Raw genomic sequence first — 12,327 nt, 5'->3', positions numbered from 1 at the left:
TTCACTCAGGTTAATCTCCCTAAAACTTTTCTTTATACTTGTTGACAACTAAAAGTTGCAGGTGCATAATAACACTTTACAGTAATAGCTTAAAAGATGCCAAAAAGCTGGATTATTGCTCCAAATGTTTTCTTGGCAGTGTAATGTCAGGAAGGTCATGAATGAAAAGATTAGGTCCCTCCACCTTTGGGTAGATGACCTTTGTGTTCTCTGGGATAAAGGCCAAGAAAGTGTGAGCTGCTCCAACCTGGAGTGACACATTTCACAGATCGCACTTAGGATGACTTGTCAGGTTACACGATAGCTGCCGTGACCTGCCATCATGGGTGACAGCACCCTAGTAGCATTACTGATTGAGACTTAAAATGCTTATTTAAAGGGAGGAAGAAATACAATGTTTAATGCCTTTTTTTGTGTGATGTCTTTCCTTTTTTTGCAGCAGATTTGTGATCCCGGTGAAGAGTGTGCGTTACTCTGCTGAAGGTATCCGGTCGCTGTTCCCTGGAGTCGTTCCTCGCTCAGGTCAGACACACTGCTGCTCTCTGTCATCATCCCTCTTGTTCTTCCTCTTCTCCAGGACACATCGCCGACACTCTAATCTCCCCACACTAGCTCCTCACATGGGTTAGCATGTCTTCCAGATGTTATGATCGTAGCATCTTAAGCGTGTTCACCACCTTTTGTTTCTTTTATAAGCGCAGGTTCTGAACAGTTAGCTGTAAAAAGGTGCATTTTAATCGAATTAAAGGCCTCACACCTCTGTGAACTTGTGATATATTGATGATTGGGAAGTCATTTTTTATATTGTCGATGTGACAACAAAGGTCAAGGTCTGTGATTGAGAAATGCTGAAGTATTGTCTCATTTTTTGTGTCATATCAACCACAAAAGGTCACACAGATGACATTAAGCAGAGCCGACATCTCTGATTGGCAGGTTGAAGCTCGTGACCTTTTGTGGTGTACACAGTTGGAACTGTACTGCCATTTCTTGATATTAACATGACAACTGATAATGACAATTTTTAGTGGATCTTTGTTTTTTTAAGCATTAAGGTATGCAAGACATTTCTATTCTCACTGCTCCCAGACAACCACAGTTACCTGAGTGGCAGTTGGAAAAGAAGAACTCATGTCAGTGCAGCTCCACTCTCTCACACACAAACAACTTGTTGAAATAGTTCATCACTCGAAGGGAAGGGAAACCAGGCTCCTTATCGATGAACCCCTGGCTAATTGACATGGAAAACTCCCAGTTTGGCTCCACCGGGATTATCAATAATACGTGAAACCAGCTCCATCACGGCACACCTGACAGTTAATCCCTTGAATTTGAATTGATTCTGATAACAACACGCTGCGCCGTAAGCCTTTCCATCTGTTTGTAAATAGTTACCCGTTTTCAATTATGAATATGGTAAAAACCTAATTCTAAAGCCTGTATTAAAAAAAACTCACATTCAAACATGGCTTTTGCCACAAATTTGCTATTTTCCAGTAAAAAAAAAGGCCAATTTGATGCTCATCATGTGCCCTGGTGCACCTAAGAGCTGTTTAAAGAAAATCAATGCAAAGAGGGATTAAATATTCCTGTATTTTGCTAATCATTTATGAAATGCATAATTATCTCAGCTGCTTGTTGAGTGGATTAGGGATCATTCTCTCTCAGTGTATATATAGTGTCTACCTAACCCTTTCAAACTCCCCAATAGAAATATTCAGGATAATTCGTACGTATATAGTTGGCAGAGCTGCACTCCGGTTCATATTTCATGCAATGTGAATGACTAATCCATGAAATGTGTGGGTGGGATGATTAACACAGACACCAGCACTGAAAATATGTTTGCTTTGAAACTCTGAATGCGATACCAACATGAAACTATGAATAATTGGCAGAGAATGGGAGCCTGTGTCGATTTAGAAGTCGAAGAAGCAGTTTATGACTAATTGTGTTAAGTGAAAATAAAGTGCACTTTTGTTCCTGGGATAATTAGCTTTTTAATGTTGCGAGGGGGGATTGCGGAGGCTCTCCTGGGCTCCGCTGCTTTTGGAGGGAGCCCTCTAGCTCTCCCACGGGGGAGTAGTGGCAGCGTTTGTTACATGTCAGCCTGCAGACCAGTGGAGAAAACAGCACGCTCAGAAGCTGTGTTGTTTTGCTTAAAGCTAAGGGCACAGTGCAGTATGATTTTCAAACTTTATCAAAGTTGAAAAAACTTGATCAAATGCACAATTTCGGCAACTCCCCGTTCTAGATGTTAGGGGTCATTACAGCAGATAAAATAAGGTAAACAATTCACGAAGTAGAAATCACCAATAAAGCAACTAAATCATCATTGTAGCACTGAGGGTCATATTATTTTGAATACCACACAGCAGAATTTATGTCAGATATGTCATAGTCCTGTTGGTAAGTTTCTACTGTTTTTCTATTGTAAGTGTAGTTTGAATATGCTATCATGATTTGAGGGTTTCAGGTCGTAGAAAATCTGGCCTCTTTAGGGGTTTTGAACAAACTGATACTTTAAAGTGCTGACTGTCAGACATTTTTACTACTTATAAAAGCCTCCAAATAATATAACATAATTCAAAATGTATAGAGTTATACCGATGTGCGATTAAGTTATTTACAAGTTAAAGTACCCTTCCATGCAGTTTATATTTTGCCCACTCTGTGTAAGGACCAGTTGCACACGCTACTCATGAAGCGCTGGATAATTAGTTACTGAAAACACGTTTACATGTTACTGAATTCATTCACATAGAGGGGAACTACTAAAGGGGTTTGAGGAAGCGGGAAATTTAGTGTCTGAAAGAGGTGAAGGAAGAGGAGGATTTAGGAAAAGTAGGAGGCGGCGAGGAGAGAGGGAGAGAGTAATTACTGGATGTAAAGGCCACAAACAGAGCTCCTGCTGTCGCTGAAAAATCAAATCTGTCAGCAATTAGAAGGAGGCCAAGCGGCACTTGTCGGTGGACAATGGGGCCAGAGGAGAGCGGGTGAGCAATTATTAGAGCTGATAGAGTACCTTTATTTATCTAAACAGCAGGTTAGTTGCCCGATCTCCTCCTTTGTCACTTGTTGCTTATGTGAAAGGGGCACCACTTAATCCGAATAGTGTTCCTTATGGCAACCGACGGGTATTATGCCCCGGCCAAGAGCTGCAGAGGGCTGCCTTTCAGCGTAGGGGCAGAATAATCCAGGGGTTGATCTCATGCTCTTGCAATGCCTCTTTTGCTCAAAGCGCTGATCAGGATCCCTTACCTTTGAAGCTATTTATTAGAAGTTTAGAGAGTGGGTTTGTGTGAGGGGGGCACTAGTCTAAAACATGTAGTCATTATCAAAGACTTCTGCTCCTTCAAGGGGCAAAAGCCCACGGCCAGGGGATTTGAGATGCGCAGGGCTTATTTTCATTGAGAGCCAACTGCAAATACGGACCGCAGTACAAACTCAGTGGTTCTCACAGAAATATATAGCCTCATGTAAAGCAGGGAAGACTCCCCTTTGTGTGGTTAGTGAAAGAAATGTTATTGAACGGTGACTCAAGAGGGGATTATTTGGGCAGCAAAATTATTAGTGGTTGCTTTGAACGTAAACTTCTCAATTAGTGTAAGATCAACATTCAGTACTTTATAATTTGTGAGGAAAATTCACAAGTTCTCACCTGAGGTTCCGACACCGTCGTAAAACGTGTGAAAGTTTAATAACAAGATGTAATGATGCAGATTTCCAAATCATTGCTTTATTCTTAGCTACCGCACAGTCATTAACAGGGCACACACTGTTTCAGTTGACTACAGCACGTCCTTCATGCATGTTGATATTCATTATTTATACATGTGCCATTAGTTCTTTATTTTCCTCTCAATAAATACACCATCTTAGAAAAATAAGTAGCTACCTGCACTTTTGTAAAGGTTGCTGAGTGCAAACCATTTGGACGCTAGCTCTGTTTACGGCGTTGGTGAAAGCAGTGTTACACTTGTGACACATTAATAGCATAATGTTTTCTCATTGTGTCCATTAAAAAGTTAAATTTGTTGGTGCAGTTAATTGCATCAGTATCTGTCAGGTGCAGTATACAGAAGCTTTAAGCTAATTTAAGTTTATGTATGTTTAAAAAAAGAAGAATCACATGGAAGAACTCATTAATGGAATTCATTCCATTAATGATGCGCTCGTATATTTGTAAATGTTTCCCACTGGGACTGTAAAAGTCTAGAACTGAGGAGCATCAGCTCAAATGTGCCGTATCTCCCAACGTGGTTGATAACTCTTGTGCTGACACAGGCTAATTTCCTCAAACATCCTTAACTGGAGCAGGAATTAATATCAACTCCACTCTCAAGTGCTCTGTTGTCCAATTAAAAGTCAAATTGGAAATTTTATTAAGAACGTTTCAACTAACTTTGAGAATAACAAGAATTGGCAAAGTTTATTTGAAGTAAAGTTTTGAGTGAGGAGATTATAGTTTCTGGATAAACGTCTAAAACGTCTCTCTAATATTGAATATAAATATTTTCCATTTGCTTATGAAATTCCCCCGAAGAGCTGAGAGTAATTTCCAACGTGTTTTGGGCTAAATTACAATGAAGTTATTGCTTCATGACATGTTGCCTCCTCGGTAGTGCCTGGACACGCTATCGTCTCACTGAACGGCCCCTTCCTACTTCTGACTGGCCTCCACCTCCCGAATCCTAAAGAGGAGGATATTTGCAGCGATTGCAGTCTGATTGTCAATAAAGTATGCGGAGCGCTGTAAAGTGGTGTCTTAAATATTCCTTTATATATGGAACCCAGATGTGAAACAAATATGAAATCCCATTAATCACCGGGGGCTGATTAGCTCCCTTTCATATGGCCATTGAAAAATGCATAAGTACATCACTCATGGCTTAAAGGAGATTTCTGGAGATTACAGAGTTGCATATTTTCTAAATAGCGTTTTTTTTAATGTGGTTTACAGAGCAGTTTGATGGGGAGAAAGAGCAAGCTAGATTCATAAACTGGAGACTCCGACGGCTGATTCGACATTTCGACAAGTCCACTTTTAGGTATTTGCCTGTTTCTCAAACACAAACATATGCTGCTCTGAAACGTTACCGACACGAGTCACGTGATATCCATCGATCGTTTTTTAGGTTGGAAAAAGAGAATCTATCCGTCTGGATTTGGGAGTTCAGTTAGCCATGTACTACGTTTGGGGAAAAAAATCAATGATACTCTTTCTACCTTAATTTGAAGAAAAAAATTGTGTGATTATAAACTTTGTCGGAGAAAATTGGTGGTCACTGGGAACACATGAGGAACGCTGTTTCTTTTCTTTCAAACTGCTTTCACAGCTTAAACAAATTTAATAAGACTTCTTTTGATTGACAGGAGAGCGCTCTCCCACAATGTCTTCTTTTTGCTCTCACATTCCTCGTCAGCAGCTGTGCGGCCGTTTTCAATGATATGGAGGCTGAAAATCAACGCTGCATACACACACACACACACACACACACACACACACACACACACACACACACATACTATCGACTTGGAACAAGTGGGACTTTTATTCGCGTCTCAGAGGGCCTGAATGTGCTACTCATGACACATTTCAGATTTGTTATTTTGTGTCATTGAGCTTTTTGCAAATTCAGTCGGTGTACAGTACAAGCTACATATCACTGCGGCCGTCATTAGATGGTGTTTTTGTGTCCAAAAGTCTTGAGCATTTAAAACCATTTGAGTCTTGCTTGTCTGACGTTTGCATTTCTGGGGAACGCTGCACAGGAAGTGATGCATTTTGCATTTCCCTGCAGCGTGCAACATATTTGTTTGCATTAATCACAGGAAGAACTTGTTAGCATGAACAATTACAGCCAAATTAAAGTACTGTACCGCCCATACACCACAGTGTTTGCTTGAGTAATCTCTGGCACAAAAACACTCGACAATGACAGGCAGGCGGACAAAAGCGATATCTCGCAAATAAAATCCAGATTTGATTTGAGATTGTTTGCTAACTCTTCAGGTGCTGCGTTTGAGTGCTAGTTGCGTTTCGTCAGAGGCACAGTGGAGGTCTGTGCAGGTGGCACGGCTGTCAAGCCCGGTGGGGGTTTTTCTGCTCCCTCTCTCACTTCTCCACAGGTGCTTATTAGCATATATGAGCTGCCACATGTTCCCAGCCCGGCCGCCGCCGCCGGAGGGGGCAAAATCAGTCTTCACCCATAATCTTCACAGCCTGACCAGGCCCTCGCTCCTGCTAACGGGGGCACATGTCGTAGCGTTTATGAAGCACAGCCGAGGTATCACCCCGCCGTTTTCTCTCTCTTTTTTTCTGCTCTCCTCCCTGAACTGCTGGATAACCTCTAAAAGCATCTGCGCCTTTATTTCCATATTCCAAGTTTTTAGGGTCAAGGATGAAAAGAGATATCGATGCATATAATACATATATGTAAGAGATATCTTTTCTCAAAGGCCAAAAGTAATTCAGCTGCAGACTTTACGTTGCAAGTGTTCTGCTAACAGATATCAAACAGCGCAGTGCTTTGGTCGGCAGTTTAAATGTTTTGCACCTGGTCGGCATGACAGAAACCCATTGTCATCTTAACAGCCCCCCACTCTGTTAGACATGTGAATGGTTCCGCTGTGTGTGTGTGTGTGTGTGTGTGTGTGTGTGTGTTCGTGTTTGAAGTGGGCATATGGTCGTCGCATTTGCATTTAATGCCCTTCAGATTACTTGTTTTAACTCGTGCTAAACACCTCACTCGGTTGGGGCTAATTTGATGAGGTCATGGTATGACCCCGTGACCCCCTCCCTCTCTCCCTCTCTCTCTCCCTCAGCGTTCGCTAAGTGAAACCAGCTGAGTCACAGATTGAGAGAAGGGGGGGGTCGGGGGTCTCCACATTGTGGCTGGATTGGCCTGACAGTCGCTGAGCCTCGCTCACCCGTCAGTCTGGAGCGGCGTGTTCGCTGCTCAGCGGACATTTTGCTGTCTGTGACTGTCGCAGAGCTCAGCAGCTCCTCTCCCAAGCAAAGCATCTAGTCACAACACATCCAGTAGACCTGGAAAGAAAAAGAAAAGACCAAGCTTCTTATCGCTCCACTTTCCACTTTGAAGAAGTTTGCAAGAGCAGTTTGCGCCAATACGCATTCAGCCACAGATGTGTGTGTGTGTGTGTGTGTGTGTGTGTGTGTGTGTGTGTGTGTGTGTGTGTGTGTGTGTGTGTGTGTGTGACCTTTAAGACCCCTATTAAGACATTTATTTTTCTTTGCAGGGCTATACTTTCTTATGTTTCAAAACTCTTAACAGAAGGTTTAACCAAGAGAATTTGTGAGCAATGAGTTAAGTGTTGATTCAATTTCACACTAGGTATTTTTTATGAATGATTTTTTTTATAATTTTGAAATAATGTTAGTTTGTTAAAAACAACACAGCGATCAGCATGCATAGGTATGCATATCTGAACCCGTACACACACACACACACACACACACACACACACACACACACACACACACACACACACACACACACACACAGTCCTCTCGACATGAAAGGCCGTCCATAGGAATAGTAAAAGCCCTCTTATGGAATGTCAGTGAGGCCCGTTGAAGTACTGATCCACAGCGGCAAACCAGCCTCTTTTCTATTGCTGCAGCCTCAAGTGTTGTCCAGACTCCAGAGAATAGCCCCGTATGGTCTGAAGGGCTACATTTTCCTAACCTCCAAGGCCACCGCCGCGAAGGCGCCTCAAGAGAGCCTCTTTCGTGTCAAAGGGGGAAAGCCATTCAACTCGAGAACGGCCTCCGGCTTTTGATCAGTTCACAAGTTACAGTTTTGCGGAGGCCCTTTTTTCATGCAAATGGAAAATCTTCAAACACTGCGCGGAAATACATCTCTTTCGGATGTACCTTAATAGGTAGTGCTTTTAACATGGGAACTTTCACAGCCAAGGACTTGCTTGAAAGCCTCCTCGGAGAAGTGAAAAGCCCGCTCAGCGCCCAGGTGTAGATGGTCCCCTTTAAGAGCTCCTTTCTGCCCCGGGTTCCTTCCAGCCAGCGCCTTTGTGTGCTCACCGGAGACTTTATTGACTCCCAATTAAGGGATTAGGATAAAGATTATTGGAACCATTTTCAAAACACATAACATTTACTGGCTTTCCCACACCACTTTGGATCCCCACTCGTGTTTTGGCACACATTAACTTTATTGTTATAGATGGACCAGCTGTTTCTGCGTTCAAAGTGTTATTGAAAGCGGTGCTCTAATACTCGCAGCATCCAGGATAAACTGTTTTCGTTCCCCTTTTTGACAAAATTGTGTTTTTTACAAGCCTGTGTGCAAGCATAAATATCATTCCTCATATGTATATGCTCAGATCCATACATGATCCTAATTTGAGAGGCTATTTGCAGTGTGGGGCTGGGTAAACACAGCACAAGCTCTATTCCAAGTGGGTTTAAATTCAAAGGTGTTGGAATGTCAGGTTTTATTTGGGGTGTCTCTGTGTTTTTCGTGTGTTTCTCTTGGCTCTCTAAAACTGCCCATTATGCTCCTATTAAAGTCAATGTAGCTGGAATATTGGAAAGGAGGAGGGCTGAGGCAAACTCTCGTCAAGGTCATGTTCCAATGGAAGGAGCCAACAATGCCAGTGCTAATCCCTCCCCCTCCACCGCGCTCTGACCCCGTCCCGTGGCTTGTAGAACTCTGCGGTGGGAGAGGACAAGAGGCCCCGGCTTGTTCCTCCACTCAACCCGGCATTAGGCAGCCCAGAGCTTCCTGGATTATCTGCCAATTAGCACCAATTGTGCCGGACGGCATTAATGTAATGTTCTATATTTTTTTAATACCGTTTAATTTCTGCTCCTCTCTTCTCCCCTCCTTCTTCTTTCGCCTAATCAAGATTGTCAGCACTCTCTTTTGCCTTTTCTCATTTAAAATAAAAGAGTTGGGTTTTAATTTGGCATTAAGGAGCGTAGAATATGCCTTGCCAGCAGAGCGTTTGTTGGAGGGAGAGAGTTAGCAGGGAGAGGAAGGGGAGGTTGGGGGGAGAAAGAAGGGAGAAAATCATTTTATGGGAGATACTGTGAAGGACTTGTTTGAACAGGCCGCAAGCCTCAGTGTCCTGCTACATTAGCGGGGAAGTCAGCTTTGTGCCGGAATAACGTGTTGCCTCACTATTGTGCCCCCTACGGTGGAAGGGTTTGGTGGGTTTGGATTAGGAGACTCCATTACATTACCCTAATAACTGGATAAAGCCGCCTCATCCAGTGCAACTGATCCTCAAGTATTAACGCTCATGGCTCGTTACAGCATTTCAGCAGCTGATCTGCAGACAGTTGATTTTCTCATTATAACGGAGTGATAGAAACACACAGCTGCAGCAGACGGCGCCCGAGCACGCCACAATGTGCAACTTTCATCTCAGAGCAAATGTGTTATTTGTGGGAGAATTCCACGAGACTATCGGAGTCGCTTTCCAGTGATTTAGATTGCCGTGGCAATAAACAGAGTCAACAAACTTCCCCACAATTTAATTGGCCAAATTATAATCTTTAGTCTGCTATGAGGGAATTTCCACAGAGTGAATTTTATTACCACGAAAATGTTTCATACTTTACACATAATTGACTCTGTACTATCCATAAAAGCAGCTAATCATTATAAAGCATGGTAGTTCCTCACAGCTTAATTATATATCTGTTGCAGGTGTTAGGGCATGTCGGAGGCTGCGTTATAGGACTCACAGCGTACTTTTATTGGGATCTCTGTTTCGAAATGGTCTCATTTGCCTTGTATAAGCTGTGCGAGTTGTTTTCAGACACCGTGAGAGAGGGAGAGAAAGACTAGAAGAAAGAGGGGAAGAAAATGAAAAGTGTGTGGGGGGAGAGTGTGTCAGACGGCAGCGTACGGAGCGGGGAAAGCAATGGAGGAATTTTTTTTTTTATTAAAATGCAAAATTTTTGTCATTTTAGATCAAAGTGAATTGATGGAGAATGACCTTCATTACAACGTTTGAACATATAAAAAAAGGCACCGGCATGAGAATGTGGCAGAGGAGCGAGCAGATTACATATAAAGCCCGGCTTCTTTGATGTTAACTGTCCAGACCAATTAGGCCCGAGGACATGTGTGAATCCTGACGCTTTCATGGATGGATTCAGGTTGACTCTCTGTGTGCTGCAACCACACACCAACCTATCCCCAAATTTTTCTCTAAATTAAATCACATTTTTTTACCGTGATTTTTAAAATATGAAATTATTTTTCATTAGTAGCAGTTGAATTAGTAGTAATAGCAGTTTCTAGTCGAATGTACGCTTATGGAATTATCAAAATATATTCTGAAAACATGCAAGTAAAAAAAACTTCTAATAAAAGTTATCTAATTTACCAACGTATTGCATTCAGACTGTAAATGAAGAGCGTAAAATCTCCTTACATGCTCACAGTGTGTCCGGCGGTCTGGCTGCTCTGTGGGAGGAGCTCAGGTGAGGCCAGAGGCCACCGGTCATTAGCGATCCAGCTTCCCTTCGTAGTGTTAATATGGGGTCAGGCCGTGGACTAGAAATCCACAATCACAGCTGGCACATTCAACATCGCCACGGTTGCTGTTTTCACTAGTGGAGTGAAAACAATCCGCCTGCCTGTTCTAGTCTCCCCCACTTCCCCCCCCCCGGTCCACCAGGCTGACCTTGCCCTTGGGCCACACCACCGTACACCACCCCAGCTGTTGTCACTCTGCAGCAGGCCGCCTCTCGCTGGGACCTTTTTTTCTTTGCTGTGGGCCCTTCCTGCAGGTGTGCTAAGGTCCTAGCTCCCCCTGTTTGATTACGGTGCAGGCCAAACACCAGGGCGAGCCTCCGCCCCGGTCCTGCGGGTTTGATTCAGGGCCTCCAAATGCCTTTTAGATCCCTAATCCTAAACACTTAAGCCCTTCCTGATGGGTTCAGCTCCAGGTCCCAGCGATTTAACCAATCCAAATAGTGAGAGCACTGAGGGGTCGAGTTTGGCCGAGTTGCCTTTTGCCCTTTTTTTCTTTTAATTCAGTGTAGCAACCTTTTCCCATTGATCGGAGATTTTTAGATGCAGTTGTAAAAACACCAGTGCGCTCTTAGATATTTTAGGAAACTAACTCCACACTCTTATTCTGACACTGCCACTGCCACTTTTATCCTCACAGTCGCATCTCCCTATTCCAAGTGAACCCCTCAGTCATTCAGCTTCTATAAAGTACGAATGCAGATGTAACAGCTTCTCATAGAAGGTCAGAAAGAGAAGTGAATAGATTCTGAGATAACTGGAATTTGGAGAGATGTTAATGAATTATAAGAACCAGTAGGTAGATTGCTGCAAATACATGACCAAAAAAAGAAAATTTACTCTCACCAAGCGTGTAAGTTGGTTTAATCTTTCCCATTTTCCCCGGCGCTCTTAAAGTAAACAGGGCTGTCCAGGCCTCCACCTGTTTCAGGGCGCTTGAGAAATGGACTATTCCTGAAAAGTCTGTGACCTCTGACCCCTGCAGAGCAGGAAGGGGCTGCCAGCAGGCAAATGCCCTCCTGTGTGGCCAACTGCCATTTAACCCCATAATTGTTACAAGGCAGCTCCTGGCCGTCCAAAAACTTGGTTTCCGGAAATCGCTCTTAAACAATCAAATAAACGCACATGCGGGGAATTTGCCATGCCCAAGGCCCTGAGAGGGAAGCCTGTGATTACAGATTCACTGGGTTGACTTGACACCTTCCAACTTATATATAAATATATCTCTGTGTTGATGACTGTGTGTAAGAAATGTAAATTTAAAAAGGTATGTTTTGAAGTAACCTCAACCACAACAAACATCATAAGCTCATAAAGTATTTATTTCCATGTCAATTTTTATGTAATTTTGAGTTACTAAAACTAGTACACTTACATGATTCTTAATTGAAATAAAGGGTGAAATAATTCTGTTCTCTCAGCCAACACTTCACCAGTTAAGATCATTTAATTCTTGTGTGGTGTTGAATCACAGCTGGCCTCTGGCTGTGTTGTAGATACAGTATCCACTTTACCTTTATCATGCAGCGCCGCGGCCCATCAGGCTTTCTATGTGGTTGGCTGCACTTGGTTATTTTTTCCCTTCCCTGCACATTTGCTTTTTTGCTCGGCGCTCACCTCCAGACTCGGGCTTAGAGTGTTTCCCCAGCAGCCCTTCTGATAGCGGCGCGCTCGGTGATTGCCTCGCAGGATCAGAGCGGCATGCAGCACGAGCAGGCGGCTCAGCATACCACACATGCTGCAAGATCAAAGGTCACTCTCGGAGGCCCGGGATTATGGGGGAGGTAAAATTATA

This window comes from Anoplopoma fimbria, chromosome 6 (genome assembly GCF_027596085.1).
Source record: "Anoplopoma fimbria isolate UVic2021 breed Golden Eagle Sablefish chromosome 6, Afim_UVic_2022, whole genome shotgun sequence".
In the NCBI taxonomy this organism is placed as follows: Eukaryota; Metazoa; Chordata; class Actinopteri; order Perciformes; family Anoplopomatidae; genus Anoplopoma; species Anoplopoma fimbria.
Note: the sequence above shows the minus strand (reverse complement) of the source record.